Source organism: Salvelinus fontinalis, chromosome 25 (assembly GCF_029448725.1).
Source record: "Salvelinus fontinalis isolate EN_2023a chromosome 25, ASM2944872v1, whole genome shotgun sequence".
Classification (NCBI taxonomy): Eukaryota; Metazoa; Chordata; class Actinopteri; order Salmoniformes; family Salmonidae; genus Salvelinus; species Salvelinus fontinalis.
Window position 1 is genome coordinate 28,856,909 of NC_074689.1, and position 9,822 is coordinate 28,866,730.

The window sequence follows — 9,822 nt, forward strand, 5'->3', positions numbered from 1 at the left end:
TACCCCCTAGTACCCTACCATGTGATTTAGTTTTTTACAACATTAGACATTTTCATGATTAAAACAAATCTAAATGATTGATTTGACAAAATCCCAGGTGGAGACAAAAATATATTGTTGTCCATTTTTATGGGTTCCCTATGTACAGAACTGGCGACTCTTTCAAAAAATCTGTTTCTGCTGAATGTAAAACAATGGGTACCTAGCTGTTCAATAGTTGACTCTTGAACCAATAAATGGCTTTGTATACAAATAACACACACACACACATGCACATTATATGATTGTGAACAACGATGTGTGTTCTGCAGGGCTGGTGTCCCCCATCAGAAAGAAGTTGACACACACTGAAGCGGAGAGAATAGAATAACACACAGACACAGAGAGAGAGAGAGAGAGACTAGCTAACCTACCCTCACTAGGAGGAAGTAGGAGTAATCTGAAGGTGAGAGACAGGAGACAGCAGCTTAATAAAGTCAGTATAGACAAATTGAGGACAACAGTTTATCATGACAAGTCTTCGAAGAGTGTTCTTTAGCCTCTCTGGTGAGTTCATCATCATATCTACAGAACATAACATAAAGCTTATTTGAAGAACACTGGACATTGTCGCAGTTGCTAAGCAGCTAGTAACTAAAGGGCATATCTGTGTCTGATGTGAACTTGTTGTCTCTCTCCAGCTGCTCTGTGGAGTGTATCTATTGCAGATGGGATCGTAGTATCAGGATATGAGGGAGGAGAAGCAGAGATCAGTTGCTCCTATGGCCATGGGTATGAGAATTACAATAAGTACCTCTGTAATAGGGGCTGTGACAACTCTGATATTGTCATTGAAACTCAATTGGGAGTTCACCACACTAAGAAAGGCAGCTTTTCTCTGCATGATGACATAAAGAGAAGAGTCTTCACTGTGAATGTCACTAAACTGACCCTACAGCATGCTGGGATATACTGGTGCGCGGTGAGCAGATATGGGAAAGACATCTATACAGAAGTCAGACTGCGAGTAGTCAAAGGTAAGTTACCTTTTTTATACATGTATTTTTTTCATAATTTTACACGAACATCAACACAAAAATGACACAGGCACATTTAACAATTTCAATGAAACTCTAAAGACAGATAGATACAGATGGTATTGACTAAACTCATGACAATTTACTAACGTTTCCTGTGTATTTGTATATAATGTATCTAAAATCGCTTTGTCCAGCACATCCCTTACAGAATGATTTCACATGAAATTTCCGCATTTTGCACGTAACATTTTATTTCACATGTGATATTTCACATGTGAAACCATGTGGTTTTGGAACGTGTTCACCGTGACAATCACTGGGCTGACCCAAGAGGATTCTGGGATGTATATGTGTGGCGTCCGTGTCGATCGAGGTTTGGATGTCTACTCTGTGGTTCATCTAAGGTCAAAGGTGAAAAGTTTTTTCTCGAACCTTTCAGTCATGTGACCCCACCCCTACCTGCACTCAAAGATGATCTATAATATTTGACAAGGTAGTTTAGTGACAGCTCTAACAATGGAAACACATGTCCTCGAAGATGAAAGGCAGGCGGGAGGAGGCGAGAATCCGGTGGGACCATTCTAGCCAATGAGAGAGCAGATCCCCTTGTGAACACCTGGATCAACTCTGATATAAAGTCTGTTAGTTTGTTTCCGATATAAAGTCCACTTAGATCAGCACAACAACCTTACATTACAAAACGTATGTTCTATCAAATAAGCCTCACGTAGCAAATTTGAAATAAAAAAATATGTTAACCAAATTCGACACTCTCATTGACTTCCGTACAAAAATTCTTATTTTTGTGGACGTATTTTAGGCGGAATATTTTTTTAAATTTTACCAGGAAAGTCAGTTAAGTATTTTCAATGACAGCCTATTGGGGAACAGTGCCTTGTTCAAGGGCAGAATGACAGATTTGTACCTTGTCAGCTCAGGGATTCAATCCAGCAACCTTTCGGTGACTGGCCCAATGCTCTAACCACTAGGCAAACTGTAAACCCTCTCACTTCGCTTATTCCTCTCTGCTGTACCCACTACCTGTTTCATAGCATGAGAATGTGTAGCTCTTAAAGATTTGATTTGAAGGTACTGTATATTTTATCCAAAAATCTAATCTAATCTGTAATTTTATGCTATATGTATGCATTAGAGAGAAATCTGCATGTATCAATATCAAATGACTGGGATAGATTATCGAAACTACCCCTTTAATTAACTACACTGAACAAAAATATAAATACAACATCTAAAGTGTGGTCCCATGTTTCATGAGCTGAAATAAATGATCCCAGAAATTTCTCATACGCACAAATAGCTTAATTCTCACAAATTTTGCACACAAATCAAAGTTTATTTGTCACGTGCGCCGAATACAACAGGTGTAGTTGACCTTACAGTGAAATGCTTATTTACAGGCTCTAACCAACAGTGCAAAAAAGGTATTTGGTGAACAATAGGTAAGTAAAGAAATAAAAACAACAGTAAAAAGACTGAAAAATAATAGTAACGATGCTATATACAGTAGCGTGGCTATATACAGGTACCGGTTAGTCGGGCTGATTGAGGTAGTATGTACATGTAGATATGGTTAAAGTGACTATGCAAACATGATAAACAGATAGTAGCAGCAGCGTAAAAGAGGGGGGGGGGGGCACACAATGCAAATAGTCCGAGAAGCCATTTGATTACCTGTTCAGGAGTCTTATGTCTTGGGGGTAAAAACTGTTGAGAAGCCTTTTTGTCCTAGACTTGGCACTCCGGTACCGCTTGCCATGCGGTAGTAGAGAGAACAGTCTATGACTGGGGTGGCTGGGGTCTTTGACAATTTTTAGGGCCTTCCTCTGACACCGCCTGGTGTATAGGTCCTGGATGGCAGGCAGCTTTGCCCCAGTGATGTACTGGGCCGTACAAACTACCCTCTGTAGTACCTTGCGGTCGGAGGCCGTGCAATTGCCGTACCAGGCAGTGATGCAACCAGTCAGGATGCTCTCGATGTTGCAGCTGTAGAACCTTTTGAGGATCTGAGGACCCATGCAAAATCTTTTTAGTTGGATGCATAAAAACATCCCCCACCTCAGACAAACTGATATCTCGTTTATATGACTCTTTTCAATCGGTTAGCACACCCTCTACAGAGGCCATTAAGGCAAAATGGGAGGAAGAACTAGGGACTGACATTTCGATGGCAGACTGGGAAGATAGCTTGGAGTATATCCACACCTGCTCCATTAACTCCAGACATCGGCTCATACAATTCAAGGTATTACACAGATTACACTATTCCAAAACCAAACTGCATAGGATATTTCCTGATACATCCCCTTTGTGTGATAAATGTCAGGCTGCACAGGGTACACTTCTCCACTGCTTTGCCCTATGCTCTAGCTTGCATGGTTACTGGTGTGGAATTTTTAGGATCCTCTCTGAAGTTCTGGAGACTTCAATTGACCCAGACCCGCTTCTGATAATCCTGGGAGTGTCTGATTCCCTAATCGGACTAACCAACCCCCAAAAACAACTCATCTCTTACAGTCTCATTTCGGCAAAAAAACTAATCTTGTTGTTCTGGAAAAAGAGGGAAGCGCCCACTACCAAATTATGGCTCAGCGAATTGGCAAACACTGTACACTTAGAAAGGATTAGATATATTCTGAACAATAAATTATTAACATTTGATCAAATCTGGCAGCCTTTCCTCTCTTACTTGGACCATTCGGCGCTGTGAATTTGTACTTTTTAACGCACTCTCCATTGTAATATTTTAATCCACCTCTGGGCAGCACGTGCTGGCACCGCCACCCGAGCAGCGGGGAGGGGTATAAGGGGAAGGGATAAGGGGGGGAGGGATAAAGGGGGGGAATAAGGGGGGGTGACACCCACCCTCTTTCTTTCTACCTGTCCTTGTTTTGTATGTCTTGTTTTGTAATAATTGTTTTGTACCCAGAACTCTGGATCTTTTTATTTCTGTCTGCTCTTTTATGTTTAGTTAAAAATTGTATACCTGCCTTTCATACCTATACACCATTCCTGTGTGTGTTCAATAAAAATATTTGAACGAAAATCTTTTTAGTTTCCTGAGGGGGAATAGGATTTGTCGTGCCCTCTTCACGACTGTCTTGATGTGTTTGGACCATTCTAGTTTGTTGGTGATGTGGACACCAAGGAACTTGAAGCTCTCAACCTGCTCCACTACAGCCCCATCGGTGAGAATGGGGGCGTGCTCGGTCCTCCTTTTCCTGTAGTCCACAATCATCTCCTTAGTCTTGGTTACGTTGAGGGATAGGTTGTTATTCTGGCACCATCCGGCCAGGTCTCTGACCTCCTCTCTATAGGCTGTCTCGTCGTTGTCGGTGATCAGGCCTACTACTGTTGTGTCATCATCAAACTTAATGATGGTGTTGGAGTCGTGCCTGGCCACGCAGACGTGGCTGAACAGGGAGTACAGGAGGGGACTGAGCACACACTCCTGAGGGGCTCCAGTGTTGAGGATCAGCGTGGCAGATATGTTGCTACCTACCCTCACCACCTGGGGGCGGCCCGTCAGGAAGTCCAGGATCCAGTTGCAGAGGGAGGTGTTTAGTCCCAGGATCCGTAGCTTATTGATGAGCTTTGAGGGCAATATGGTGTTGAACACTGAGCTGTAGTCAATGAATAGCATTGTCACTTAGGTGTTCCTTTTGTCCAGGTGGGAAAGGGCAGTGTGGAGTGCAATAGAGATTGCATCATCTGTGGATTTGTTGGGTGGTATGCAAATTGGAGTGGGTCTAGGGTTTCTGGGATAATGGTGTTGATGTGAGCCATTACCAGCCTTTCAAAGCACTTCATGGCTACGGACGTGAGTGCTACGGGTCTGTAGTCATTTAGGCATGTTGCCTAACGTCCCTGTTAGTGAGCCTAACATCCCTGTTAGTGAGCATTTCTCATTTGCCAAGATAATTCATCCACCTGACAGATGTGGTATATCAAGAAGCTGATTAAACAGCATGATCATTACACAGGTGCACCTTGTGCCGGGGAAAATAAATGGTCTCTCTAAAATGTGCTGTTTTTTCACACAACACAATGCCACAGATGTCTCAAGTTTTGAGGGAGTGTGCAATTGCCATGCTGACTGCAGGAATGTCCACCTTAGCTGTTGCCAGAGAATTTAATGTTAACTTCGCTACCATAAGCCGCCTCCAACGTCCTTTTAGAGAATTTGGCAGTACGTTCAACAGGCCTAACAACCGTAGACCATGTGTAACCACGCCAGCCCAGGACCTCCACATCCGTCTTTTTCACCTGCTCGATCGTCTGACACCAGCCACCCGGACAGCTGATGAAAGTGTGGGTTCGCACAACCAAAGAATTTCTGCACAAACTGTCAGAAATGTGTTTGTCATCCTCACCACCTTGACCTGATTGCAGTTCGGTGTCAAAACCGACTTCAGTGGGAAAATGCTCACCTTCGAGGGCCACTGGCACGCTTGAGGTGTGCTCTTCAAGGATGAATCATGATTTCAACTGTACCAGGCAGATGGCAGACAGCGTGTATGGAGTCGTGTGGGTGAGCGGTTTGCTGATATTAACGTTGTGAACAGAGTGCCCCATGGTGGCGCTGGGGTTATGGTATGGGCAGGCATAAGCTACGGACAACAAACACAATTACATTTTATCAATGGCAATTTGAATGCACAGAGTTACCGTGACGAGATCCTGAGGCCCATTGTCGTGCCATTCATCCGCCGCCATCACCTCATGTTTCTGCATGATGATAGATGGTCCCATGTAGTTAAGATCTGTACACAATTCCTGGAAGCTGAAAATGTCCTGCATACTCACCAGACATGTCGCCCATTGAGCATGTTTGTATGCTCTGGATTGACGTGTACGACAGTGTGTTCCAGCAACTTGGCACAGCCATTGAAGATGAGTGGGACAACATTCCACAGGCCACAACCAACAGTCAATGATCAACTCTGTGAATGAGATGTCGTGCTGCATGAATTGTGGCCACACCAGATACTGACTGGTTTTCTGATCCACGCCCCTACCTTTTTTAAGCTATCTGTGACCACAGATTCATATCTGTATTCCCAGTCATGTGAAATTCATAGATTAGGGCCTAATTTATTTATTTCAATTGACTGATTTTCTTATATGAACTGTAACTCAGTAAAACCTTTTAAATTGTTGCGTGTTGCATTTTTATTTTTGTTCAGTGTGGAATGTTTCACTAGCCATGTATGTACTCTACGGGAGGTTGGTGGCGCCTTAATTGGGGAGGACGGGCTCGTGGTAATGACTGGAGCAGATTCATTGGAAGGGTATCAAATAGATGGTTTCCATGTGCTTGAAGCTCCGTTCCAGACATTATTATGAGCCGTCCTCCCCTCAGCAGCCTCCACTGATGTACTCATATTGACTGAATTCATGTGAGATATTTTCTGATCTCATTCTGATTTATCCAACAGAAACAACAATGTCTCCATCTCCGATGACCCTAGTCACCACCGTGACCTCAGTGACCTCTACATCATCATTATCATCAGCATCAACATCATCATCACTAATGCCCCCATCATCAGCAGGCTTCACCAACAGTACAGTAACACTACATCATTCAGACACTATTCCATTAGAACACTAGTGGTTATAATTTGTGTTGATGTGTTACCTGTTAATTGATGGTAGCTGTGCTTGTTGGTTCCCTGTGTTCTAGGGACCTATGTGTTTATTACGTTCACTGTGATGACTTTTTCTGTGAGTCTGTTTGTGTTGATGTTGGCACTCATCATAATATACAGATGCAAGAGGATCCAGGGTGAGTAACAATCTCTCTTTCTCGGTCTCTTTTTTTTTATCTCTCTCTCTCTTCTCTCTCTGTTTTCTCTCTCTCTCTGTCTCTCTATTTCTCTTTTCTCTCTCTGTATTTTCTCTCGCTCTCTTTTCTCTCTCTCTCTCTCTCTTTTCTCTCTCTCTCTTCTCGCTCTCTCTGTCTCTTCTCGCTCTCTCTGTCTCTCTTTTTTCTGTCTCTCTCTCCCCTTCTCTCTCACTCTCTTTCTCTCTCTCTCTGAGTGTGTATGACATGTTATGTGTTCCACAGGGTCTGCAGAACCACACAGAGAAACAGGGCTGTCTGAGTCTGTGTATGAGGTGAGGGCCTTTTCTCTACTCTGTCCACTACCTTGATCTGATTACTATCTGCTCCAAAGGTTGACACACTAACCACAGTCCCTAGATTCAGTCTTTTGAGTAGATATGCCCATGTGACTTTGTTTCCCCTTTCCCTCTCTTTAGGATGTTTATGAGAATACAGAAGCTGTGTGTGTGAATGTGAAACTGGCTTCCTGTAAGAACCAATACTCCTCCCAACCTTATGATGATGATGATGATGATGATGATGATGACGACGCCCAACAGGAGTCTGTCTATCAAGACATCACACCTTATGACAACATCTATCACAGCCTTAATATCACAACCACAGACAGACACTGAGTGTGTGTGACACTGAGTGTGTGTGTGTGTGTGTGTGTGTGTGTGTGTGTGTGTGTGTGTGTGTGTGTGTGTGTGTGTGTGTGTGTGTGTGTGTGTGTGTGTGTGTGTGTGTGTGTGTGTGTGTGTGTGTGTGTGTGTGTGTGAGATAGTAGTAAGGTAGTGTTAAATGATGATGCAGTGGCATATGAGTTCCAGAGGGGGATGCTGTTTTTTTTGTCATAAAATAAGAGGAACGGCTGCTCAACTGAGCATAATATAAGACTGGCTGACTGGACATTGAATGTGTGTGATCAGTGAGAACTGACAAGTTGCGCAGGGGCAGACTGGCCATTTGACATTTCTGGCAAATTCCAGATGGCCTGGTCCATATTTTGCATTGTGGGCCTGTCATTATCTGGCTAATAATGGGGTCCTCAAGGAAGAAAATGGGGCGGTGGGTTAGAAATGCCAGCGCCGATTTCTGCCAGCGCCGGACGACTGTGTGATCACCCTCTCCATAGCCGACGTGAGTAAAACCTTTAAACAGGTCAACATACACAAGGCTGCGGGGCCAGACGGATTACCAGGACGTGTGCTCTGGGCATGTGCTGACCAACTGGCAGGTGTCTTCACTGACATTTTCAACATGTCCCTGATTGAGTCTGTAATACCAACATGCTTCAAGCAGACCACAATAGTCCCTGTGCCCAAGAACACAAAGGCAACCTGCCTAAATGACGACAGACCCGTAGCACTCACGTCCGTAGCCATGAAGTGCTTTGAAAAGCTGGTAATGGCTCACATCAACACCATTATCCCAGAAACCCTAGACCCACTCCAATTTGCATACCGCCCAAACAGATCCACAGATGATGCAATCTCTATTGCGCTCCACACTGCCCTTTCCCACCTGGACAAAATAAACACCTACAGGTATGTGAGAATGCTATTCATTGACTACAGATCAGCGTTCAACACCATAGTGCCCTCAAGGTTCATCACTAAGCTAAGGACCCTGGGACTAAACACCTCCCTCTTCAACTGGATCCTGGACTTCCTGACGGGCCGCCCCCAGGTGGTGAGGGTAGGTAGCAACACATCTGCCACGCTGATCCTCAACACTGGAGCTCCCCAGGGGTGTGTGCTCAGTCCCCTCCTGTACTCCCTGTTCACCCACGACTGCATGGCCAGGCACAACTCCAACACCATCATTAAGTTTGATGACGACACAACAGTGGTAGGCCTGATCACCGACAATGACGAGACAGCCTATAGGGAGGAGGTCAGAGACCTGGCTGGGTGGTGCCAGAATAAAAACCTATCCCTCAACGTAACCAAGACTAAGGAGATGATTGTGGACTACAGGAAAAGGAGCACCGAGCACGTCCCCATTCTCATCGACGGGGCTGTAGTGGAGCAGGTTGAGAGCTTCAAGTTCCTTGGTGTCCACATCAACAACAAACTAGATTGGTCCAAACACACCAATACAGTCGGGAAGAGGGCACGACAAAGCTTATTCCCCTTCAGGAAACTAAAAATATTTGGCATGGGTCCTGAGATCCTCAAAAGGTTCTACAGCTGCAACATCGAGAGCATCCTGACTGGTTGCATCACTGCCTGGTATGGCAATTGCACGGCCTAAGACCGCAAGGCACTACAGAGGGTAGTTCGTACGGCCCAGTACATCACTGGGGCAAAGCTGCCTGCCATCCAGGACCTCTACACCAGGCAGTGTCAGAGGAAGGCCCTAAAAATTGTCAAAGACCCCAGCCACCCCAGTCATAGACTGTTCTCTCTACTACCGCATGGCAAGTGGTACCGGAGTGCCAGGTCTAGGACAAAAAAGCTTCTCAACAGTTTTTACCCCCAAGCCATAAGACTCCTGAACAAGGTGATCAAATGGCTTCTTGGACTATTTGCATTGTGTGCGCCCCCCCCCCCCCCCCCCCCCCCCCCACCCCCATCCCACCCCATCCACCCCTCTTTTACGCTGCTGATACTCTTTGTTTATCTTATATGCATAGTCACTTAAACTATACATTCATGTACATACTACCTTAAATTGGCATTAAAAATGCTTGTGAAAGAATAACATACATTTAAAAAAACAAAATTGCAAGACTGGAGGCATTTTTTTTATACTTAAAGGAGGCGAGTTTTGTTCAGGAGCAGGGTTAGAGCCACATACCGTATATGGTAGGAGCAGGGAAACACATTGAACTGTAGATGACAGCAATGCGCCTGGTTTAACCTGCTGGTTTCCTTTTTCCCCCGAAGAAGGATCGAAACGTCATTTCCTTATTCAGGATGAAGAACCAGAGATACTTTTGAGGAGATGGGA